The sequence below is a fragment of the Cupressus sempervirens genome, chromosome 3 (genome assembly GCF_028749045.1).
Source record: "Cupressus sempervirens isolate cs-2001-9-10 chromosome 3, ASM2874904v1, whole genome shotgun sequence".
NCBI lineage: Eukaryota > Viridiplantae > Streptophyta > Pinopsida > Cupressales > Cupressaceae > Cupressus > Cupressus sempervirens.
The window spans coordinates 348,747,387-348,758,064 of record NC_143120.1 but is presented as its reverse complement, the minus strand read 5'-3'; the positions used below and the strand labels follow the sequence as shown (position 1 = coordinate 348,758,064).

The 10,678-nt window shown below is 30.8% G+C and overlaps 1 non-coding gene across 1 annotated transcript; it reads right to left on the bottom strand.

The window, feature by feature from the left end:
* Positions 1 to 10,106: 10,106 nt before the first annotated feature.
* Positions 10,107 to 10,187, bottom strand: LOC149566420 (small nucleolar RNA J33). Its single transcript, XR_016363175.1, has one exon. It is a non-coding gene; the product is annotated as a small nucleolar RNA J33 (small nucleolar RNA).
* Positions 10,188 to 10,678: the final 491 nt, after the last annotated feature.

Here is a 10,678-nt window from a genome sequence, read left to right as displayed (position 1 = left end):
ATTTATAAGCATTATGTTAGCACCCAAGAAGACATGAAGTAGACAAATCTTTCAATGAAGTTCTACAATGGGTTTTCAAACGCTACATCCAAACAATAACTGAAATATGAGACAACATGTGAATGCGTGCAAATCAAAACCTTATGAAACTTTCAACAATTCTTTTGCTCCAATTCTAAATTTGCTCTTCCAAAATCTGTGTCTGAAAATAAACTATAAACCCTCTAATAAAGAGTCATAACCCTAACAAGGGTTTTATTCTTTAATTACTTGAAAACCACTAACTATTATTGAAATGCAAATATTTTAATTGTTTAATTGTTTCATGCACACTTACACCCTTCTTAAAAAATAAAATTATTATCTTTTCTCCATTTTATTGAATTGTGCAAATGCTATAAAAGCATGATTTATTATTTGAATTAATAATAATTAAAGCCCATTATATAACTGCATCTCTAACTAGGCAAGAGCCTACAACACAAAGGTAACTTGTGAGCCTGTCATGTGGGAGATCTTAGATTCAAATTCTCTTAACACATAAAAATAATTAATTACAAAAAATAACAATAATTAATCTAGGCTTCAACCATTTACTAATAATAAAAAATGCATCTCTAATTTTTTCATTATTAACTAAATAATTACAATAAAACAAAATTAAATCTTTTATCCAATTTTCTAAATTAGATTTTAAAATAAAATCTTTTATCCAATTTTCTAAATTAGATTTTAAAATAAAATCTTTTATCCAATTTTCTAAATTAGATTTTAAAATAAAATCTTTTAATTTGAAGCACATTTTAAATTAATGTCCAATTAATTAAACATCCTCATATTTTAATATGTTTTCTTCAAAAAATAAATAATAGTTAATAATTCTATTATCATAAGATTAATCCATGCATCATAATTCAACTATTTACCAAGTGAATCACAAGTAAAATCACATTAAACCAACATGATCAAAACTGACCATAAACCAAAATCAAACTACACACACAAAGACAACTCACAAGTTTCAAAGGGTAGACAGTCAGATACAAGGCCTCATGCTCTAGACAAGTAATTAGGCTATGAGTGGGATTGACCTAAACATTATCTCCCCATTCAAAACCCTACTTGATTTAATTTGTCATTTTCCTCAAACTTTCTATAATTAAATTTCTCCAATATTATAAAGGGTTTTAAAAGAATAGAATCATAATACTTTTCTATATTTTTCTACACTTTTTCGTTAATCCAATTTTCCTTATCAATAAGTTTTATTTTCTAAAATATACAATATAATTATTCATCCAAAAGTCAACGCAATAAATTTATAAGTAGTATGCTAGAACCCAAGAAGACATGAAGTAGATAGATCTTTTAATAAAATTCTACGATGTGTTTTCAAACCCTACCTCCAAACAATAACTTAAATCTGAGACAATATGTGAATGCATGCAAATCAAAACCTTATGAAACTCTCAACAATTATTTTGTTCCAATTCTAAATTTGCACTTCCAAACCCTGTGTCTAAAGTAAACTACAAACCCTCTAATAAAGATTCATAACTCTAACTAGGGTTTTGCTCTTCAATTACTAAAAAACCACTAACTATTATTAAAATATAAATCTTTTAATTATTTAATTCTTTCATGCATGCTTAAACCCCTTAAAATAAATATTTATTGTTTTATTATATTTTCTCCACTTTATTAAATTGTGCAAGCGTTATAAAGCATGATTTATTATTTGAATTAATAATAATTAAAGCCTATTATTTAAATGCAACTCTAACTTATTTGTATTAATTTAATAATTACAATAAAATCTTTTTATTTAAAGTACATATCTAATAAATTTTCAATCAATTAAACATCCTCATTTTAATATATTTTGTTTTAAAAATAAATAATATTTAATAATTCTAATGTCATAAGATTAATCCAAGCCTCATAACTAAACCACGAGTAAAATCGATGAGAAACCAAAATCTGTCAGATACAAACTTCATCCTTCTTAGGACAAGTAATTGGGCTATGATTGGGATTGGGCCTAAACATTATCTCCCTAGTCTTACCATTGAGCTATTGCAATAGGCACACTCATCCTAACAATTTAGGGAAGTCAATGCCCAATACCTACAACTTGCATAAAGGACGAGCATGTAAAAGTGCACACACACATGTGCGTGTGTGCGCACACACACACACACATGATAGAAAATGATGTGTAGTGTAGATCCTGACTAGTAGGTGACTTCAACTCCCTCCCTTAACCATATCAGGCACATCAACTAGAAATGTAAAACAAACACACACACCATACACATGCAAGTATGGGATAAGTACCATAGTAAATTACGAGTATAAATATCATCAGAATCCAATATAATAACCCATCATCATGAAAGACATTAGTTTACTATTTAGGAGTCATTAAAGCATCATCATTATAGAAGCAATCAATCTAGATATAAAATCAAGTCATGAAATAATTTCATATAACTATAAATCAAATATATTTGAAACTAACACATGCATGAAATAAGCTACAAGATTTCAGCAATTAGAATAGAAAAGAAAACTATGGATGGGTATTACATTGGCTTCCTAGTGGATATATAGAGGAATGCCAAGAACTTGAGAGAATCCTTGCAAGTAGGGTCTGGAGTTCTTTAGTGGAAAGGAATGTGCTTGCTTGGGGCTCCAACCCAAAAGGTAAATTCACTATTGCCTTAGGATATTGGGAATTGATAAGGCAATCTATGGGGATATTGAGGTGAATTTTTTGGAAACGATTTTGGAATCATTTTTTCTAGCCTAAGTGTAATTTCTTCACATGGTTGGTGGTTTAGAATAGATGTCTTACTTGGGATAACTTATAAAAATGTGGATTTAAGGGTCCCTCTATATGTCTTCTTTTTAAATATAGTAATGAAACCTCCTCCATATCTTCTTATCTTTCCCTTATTCAAGGGAGATCTAGCATCATTGGTGGGGATTTGCAATCAACCTTGCTTCCATGTTGCTACTTTTTTGGAGTTCTAAGACTGAATGGGATACCCTTGCTCATGTCACATTCCTGCATATTGCATGGAACATCATCTCTCCTTAATCTACTAAAAAATATGGTTGGAAATAAATAGAAGGACATTTCAAGGAACAATTATGATGAGACACCAATAATGAATGTGAATCATTAGTGGATTGCAAGAAATCCTCATAGCCAAGTATGTTGTTTCCAGTGGGGTGGAATCAAGGGACTAATTTCCTATCATTTAGAGAATGGCTTTAGTCCCATTATTCCTTATTAAGTAGGGCTCACTATGGGAGGAATAAATTTTCAATGGATGATTTTTGAGAATTTCCTATTGATATCTTGAAGATTAATATTGATGGATCATCTAGATGAAATTTGGGGCATGTTGGGATTGGAGGTGTTGGTACAAACTCTTCAGGGGTGGTCCAATTCTTATTCTCTACTTATAAGGCTTGTCATTATAATAATTATATTCTTCATGCTCTAGAGATATGTTGTGCTTTGGGTTGGAAGAGGATCATATAAAAATCTAACTCTCTAGTAGTGATTGATATGCTGAATAAAGGGTAAATAGAGGATAGCAACTGGCATTTGGCTCGGGTGGTTAGAAAAATTACTAGGGAGAGACAATCTCTAGAGTATGTTTCCTTCTGCCATATTCTTCAGGAAAGGAATAAGATAGTAGTCTGTTTGGTCAAATAGGCCTTTGACCACAAAAAGATGAGGGATACTAAAGATTGGATTCAATTGTCTTGTGAATCTTTTGATTTACTAGAGGACCTTGTTATGGAGGAAATGAGGAATTATATAATAGGGTTAGATGATTAGTGAGTTGTAGTTGGTTGTTGGCTAAATTTTTATATTTCTTGGTTTTTGTGTACTTTATCTTGTGATTCAATAAATTTATACCCCTATTTCTCTCTAAAAAACTAATTTTCCCTTTCCCCAAATTAATTAAAACAATCCTAGATACTAGAATTAAACTATGATAAATTAGTCAGTAATATAAATAAATAAATTAGATTATTAAAAAAATTGCATAAAAATTAAATTAACATTTTAATTTAATACTTTATGAAACAACTACAAAATCCTAAATACACAAACACTCATTATTTTAGTCACATAATGCATAATGAATCCAAATTTACCAACATTACCAGATGAAATAATAATAATATAATAGACAAGAATGGGTCATCCATACATGGATGACAATGACTCAATATGAAAAGCCAAGATTTCTATCTCCTAGTGTCCACCACTGAGGATATGGGTACACACTCGGATCCTATACATAGGGTGAATGTACCTAGTACGTGTTTAGTAAACAAGCAAACATGAAGTGCATATACTATATATATAAATAGGTGAAGCACAACCAAACACATAGTCACATTGAAGGAGAGAGGGACACCATGTAGATCTTACAAGAAAGTGAATATGACTCTATTCCCACTCCATACTAGCACCAATGAGAAACAACACATAACAACGACACAATACAACATAACAACATATAATCACATGATGTAACATTTAAATTAAAGTATTTAAATAGTAGTTTACAACCATATGAGCATCTTCTATTGAAATAAAAAGATGATTATCCACAACATAAAAATACACCAACAATGAGCCCATTAACATTCATCTTATATAAATATAATCCATAGCTTAAGTTTCGATACAATAAACTAGAAAATATCATAAAGCATCATGTCACATCACTAGCATCATCATGGAGATATGATAAAATTTAATAGTAACATCAACTAGCATTTAACAACTATGATATTGGTAATTAAAGTAATTTATAGTCATTGAAACATCTCATCATATAGATAAACACGTAATAATAATCCAAATATCTCTCAAGTAAAAATAATCATGGAACATAATGAAGACACGAGAGATGCTACACCTTTAAATACAATCTGGTACTCATGGTTTTGTTCTTTACTTCCATAATTTATTTTCTAGTGTAGGTAGTATGATATTGTCAAAGGAGACACTGATAATGGTTTAGACAAAGAATTATATTATAATTCTTGTAAGCAGTTTCATTAGTGATTTGTAGGGATATTTAAAGCGTTTCTAGAAATAAATGCACCAAAGAGAGAGGACTACATCAATTATTGTAGAGAATTACAAAGGTACAATTTGTTTTATTGTTCACATAAACACTTGTTTGATGGAAGCAATTGCACCTATGACTTTATGGGTGATGTTAATTGGATATGAAATATTTGAAGACTCATTTGTAGCCTACGTGGAATAATTTTTGTACAACAAAAGGATCTAATTGTTGTAAGGTTTGAGACATTTGAAAAGAAATACATAGAGTTGTATAGTCAATTACACCATCCATAATATTGAGAAGAAGATCAAAAAGAGGGTGAATAATTTTCAATTAAGCATGCATTCATGAAAGAAGAAATTGAAAAGGCTAGAGCTAAACATGTGGCCCAATAGGTTGGAACATCTATTGTTGTTGTAATAGAAGATGAATAATTTAAACTTTTGTCTTCAACTAGTAAAGCCTCAGTCATGAGGCAAATCAAGTGCAACAATAAAGAAGGATAAAATCACTCCACCAACTAAATTATCCATGAGAAGAAAGGAGAAAATTGCTAAGATGATAAGCATGAGCCTTCTAAAAGTGAGAAGATATATGAATTGGTGCAAACATCTAGAAAGATGAAGAAGGAGAAGGAACAAAGAGAAAATAAGGTAGAAATTTTGATGAAAGTCAAAAGGAAATAAAGGTCACCAAAAAGAAGTCCAAATTAGTCAACACACCTATTGTGAAGATTGTCAAGTCGGATATGAGTATCATCCTATTGATAGTATTGTTGATCAATTTAGGAAATGGGGTGTTTTGGAAATATTAGAAGGTATTATGATAACTTTAAAGAAAATTAATAGCAAAGGATATAAATTGTGGTCATCTTTAGTATTAATAAACTAAGAAAATATTTGATAGAGCTTCAAGGAAAAATACCAGTATCTCAATATGATAAACTAGAGACCATTTAGAAATCTTCACTAAAAAAAGATAAGGACTTGATAGATTATGTCTTAGTGTAAATCCAATGAGAATTATCATCAGAAGAGATTAAAGAAATTCTTAATAAGATAATTCCATCTTTCAAGACAAAGAAAATTCTACCTAGATTGTTGAATGGATAATCCTAATAAGTTCAAGATAAAACTAAGGTTATGTTGAATAAATTTTTGGAATTTATGGAACTAAACAAAGAAGAAGAGCATAAGATAGGAGGTGAACTTGAATCATGATAACAAAGATCCAAAAGTAATCCATGTTGATATTGGATGGCATGTTGGATGAGTATAGGTCATAGTTGATGACATAAATGTTTCTAAATCTTTAGAGGAACCTATGAAGGTAAAAAAAGTGATGGACTAGTTATTAATTGACAATGATCCAAAAGATTCCACTATTGTTGAGGAACAAATGAAAGAGTCAACATAAGACGTTACCAAAAATGTTGAGAACATGGATGAGCATGCACAAATAGAGAATGTGTAGATTGAAGGGGATAAGAAGAAGTAAGAACAAGGTGAGAAAGACACATTAGATAAAGGGAAAGAGTGGGAAGTCATCGAAAAAAATTAATTTTTATTGAAGAAGGGTTTTGATGATGATGAAAATGATATATCATCTCTACAAGGACAATTTGATATGAGCATAATGATCTATAAAGAAATGATGAACATGGATATGGCTATTAAGCCTAAATCCAAAAGAGATAATAAAATGAGTCCCAAATAATTCTATCTAAAAGTGATATAAATTTAGACTTAGTATTTGAAGTAAAATATGAGAAAAATGACACACAGAGAAATTAGGTCACTTGATGACAACCGCAAGTGAGGAATTGCAACATCTTGAGGAAGCAACTATGAAGAGTGTATAGAGGATAATGAAAAGAAAAGGTCAAAAAATTGGCTTGAGATATTACACTTGATAAAGGATCATTAACTTAACTATTTAAGTTAATGCAGTCAAGAGTGAACTAAAAGAAGGTGATATGATACCAGCCTCAATTTTTGTTTGTTCAAATTTTGTAAAGGACATGGGTAGAAAAAGTTGTGAAGCTCAATAGGAGCTAATATTATAAATTACAAATTTTGATTGAACTAATCAATCTCCTAAAAGTTTTGGAGCATTAATTAATATTGTAAATCATAAGGTCAAAACTTATAGTAATGAAAAGGAGAAAATGATTTAGTACATCGATGGATTAATAGAGAAAATTAATTCTCAAGCTGGACATTTTGCCAAAAAAAGTTAAGGATGCAAAAGTGGTAATAGCAATACCAGATATGAACACCATGGATACCTTGGAGGAACTAGTCTCATTGATATGTGGTTAGATAGTGACTACTGAAAATATCAAGAGGACATGGGATAATGATCTACATGTGCTAAAGACAATTTGAAAGAAGTAATGATAAACACTTTTGCAAAAAATATTGTTTGTACATCTTTTTGTTACTGGAAAAGGGGGAGTAGACCTAAGGAAGTGAAATATCATATGCTATGCCTAAGGGGGAGTTATTAGTTACTTGTACATTTTATTTGTATCAACAAAGGGAGAGTAGTGAATTTTGGTGATTGGTTAGTTTTTGAACACTCGGTCAAAATATTCACTAAGTTTTGTCATCAATGCCAAAGGAGGAGATTATTAGCATTATGATGATGTGCGGTAAGGTTATAGGTATCATAATAGATGGATCATAATTTGAGTATTTTTTATTGCTGGAAATAATATGGTCTAGAGGTAATGGATTGGCCATACTAGCAGAAGAAGTGATCAAATACTTAGTTTTTTGAAGTGTTATGTGTATTAGTAACTAGGTAAGGGTTATAACTTATGTGGTGTGTGATGAATCATATTTTTGTTTCTCATTGTAAAAATAATATAAATGTATTATTTTTTAGTAATAAGGGATATTCATATTACTAAGGGGATGGGTCATTAAGTAATCAACCAAATAATCAACTTTTAAACCATTAACTTATAAACAAATTGTTAGTAAATAGGTTTGTCCTCTCAAAAAAACTTTCACAAATGACTCTCAAACACCCAAAAAGAAAGAAAAACTCTAAAACCAACAATAGAGCCAGTTGAAATTATCTTGTCAAGTGCTCTCTGAATTTTGAAATAGAGACATGACTCCCTCCTTTTGATTCAAAATAAATAATTTTTTGATATACCTTTAACCAAAAGGAAAAGAAGGAACACTAACATCCATTCATCAACATGATATGAATGCAAACCTTAATTTAAGAAGAAAATCAAATATATAGTGCATAGGCTATCTAATCAATCTTCCCACTTATAGAGAAACAAAAGGGAAATTTGATATTCACTACATGCACGGTGCATAAAACCTCAGGATTTCATGATACACAAGAACCTTGATAAATGAATGAGATAATATTCTAAACATGGCTGGAGTAACCACAAGATCATTTCCAACAAGAGAAATGTAAATTCAAACCATAGGATCTAAAATTAAATTTCTCTTTATTCCAAATATATAAACAAAACAACCATAGGATCATTTTATCCTTGCATCATAAACAAGTTTCCAAAATATCATTTTCTCCTTCCCTTCTCTGTTACAAATCCTCAAACTGAAAATGCCTTCCCCTTTCTTGAAAAATGTATAAACATTTCCCAACCTAAAAAGAATCCCATTACAATCATTTTTTTCTATTAAATAATTTTTCCACAAGAAGTTCAACCACCACAACTTCTTCTTACCAAACTCATTTGCATTTTATCTTTTTTCTTATATCCCTAACTTCCATTCCCATGATTAAGTGCAATATTTATTTTTCACTTTACAATTATATTAATTCTTAAAGAATTGATTTATTTTATGTCTATCAACTTGCCCATTTCTCTTTTATATTTTTCTTATGGGCACATATGTTGAAATAATAATTAATTCTTTCTAGAATGAATTAGGTGAGAAATTAATTTTATATAATAATTTAATACCTAATTATTTTACACTTTAATATTTAATTCCTTTGAAGAATTAAATATTATATGAATGCAAAATAATTTATTAAAATTTAAAATCTCTTTTTAATTTCTCACATAGTTGAGTAGGAGTGAAATACTCATGGTTTTAAAGCCCTAGGTAACAGTGGCTCTCTCTAGGGGCTGCACCTGTGCCAGGGTGCAGAGAACTCCAAAATCTATGTCTTCTATTGTCCAGTGCTTGATTCCTTGGGTTGTAGATTCATTTATCACTGTACTCTCATGCTTGAAAAATGTAGTTCTCTTCCTCGAACCTATCAATCCCTTCCTAAGAAATCTAAAGGGTACTTGGAAGTATTTCAATCTCCTCTGAATGATGACTCTTTTTAACATGGAGCTTCTCCATGAAATCCTACACACTTTGTTTATCTTACTTTTATATACTCAAGGTTGCTTGATCCAAAAGCCAATCAAGAGTTGCTGAGGCATTTGAGGCTTTTCTTGCACAGAGTTCTCCACCAAACCATACCAATATTGTAATAGCAATTTCTCTATCTGATAACTACTGAAAGCATGATCTCATGTTGGGAAGACTACAACAATTCTCAAAAGTGCTTACTGTGATATAAAGGTGAAACCATAATAATAATAAAAAATATAAGCTCCATCCTATTCATTTCCAATGGTGTGAAACCACCTGCTTTAGAACAATATGCATAATTGAAATACCAGTGAATATGATGCGGGACTGAAGTCCTCTTCTTCTCAACAAGCATGTCCATGAGAATAGATGGCTTATATCCAAACATACCAATTTCTCCAGCAATTGATGTACCCATGGGACATGATAGATGGTCACCTTCTGGCAATTTTGATAATCCACCATATGCAAATGCATGGAACAAAACCTGGTAATCAAGAAAATCTATGCACCTTTCTATTAGTCGTGTCCATGCTCCTTTTAGTGTTAGGGTACCATTGAGATGACACACTCATATTCTCATCCACACCATCTCTGAGCCTTAATGCAGTGGCAGTAAGTTGTTGAAACCCTTTTTGAATATCCATATCTAATATTGAATCAAGAAAAGCTAATGTTTTGAGAGTCTTGTAATAGTACATGATCCCTCTCACAGTAAGCACCAATGGTTGATGGAATGTTGAACCCATGCAACTCCCATGCAACTCCCATGCGCATGAATAGTTTGGTATCCATCTAATTTGTGAGTAGTTAAACCATTCATAGAAAATTTGATGATTCAAGGAAATTCATTCCAATACTATTCTTTGCAACAATACTTTAGCGGCAATGAATCAAGAACCATAGTTAACACACAACCAATTTATACAAAAGGAATAAATAATGTTTAAGATTTTGTGATGTGCTCCAAACATCATGCAAAGATCCACAACCTCACAATCACTAGCATATACACATCTGTGTTGGCCTACTAGATTGACCAATGTTCTCTAGCAACAACCATAAATTGGCTCCTCTCAATTCAAGCTCTCTCATGAACACATTCTTTCTAATGTGATGGGGCTACTTTGAAGGTAGAACCAAGTTTTCTAGTAACTAGAGAAGGAAAATTTCCTCACATAGGCTAGTATTGATCAAGGGAAATTG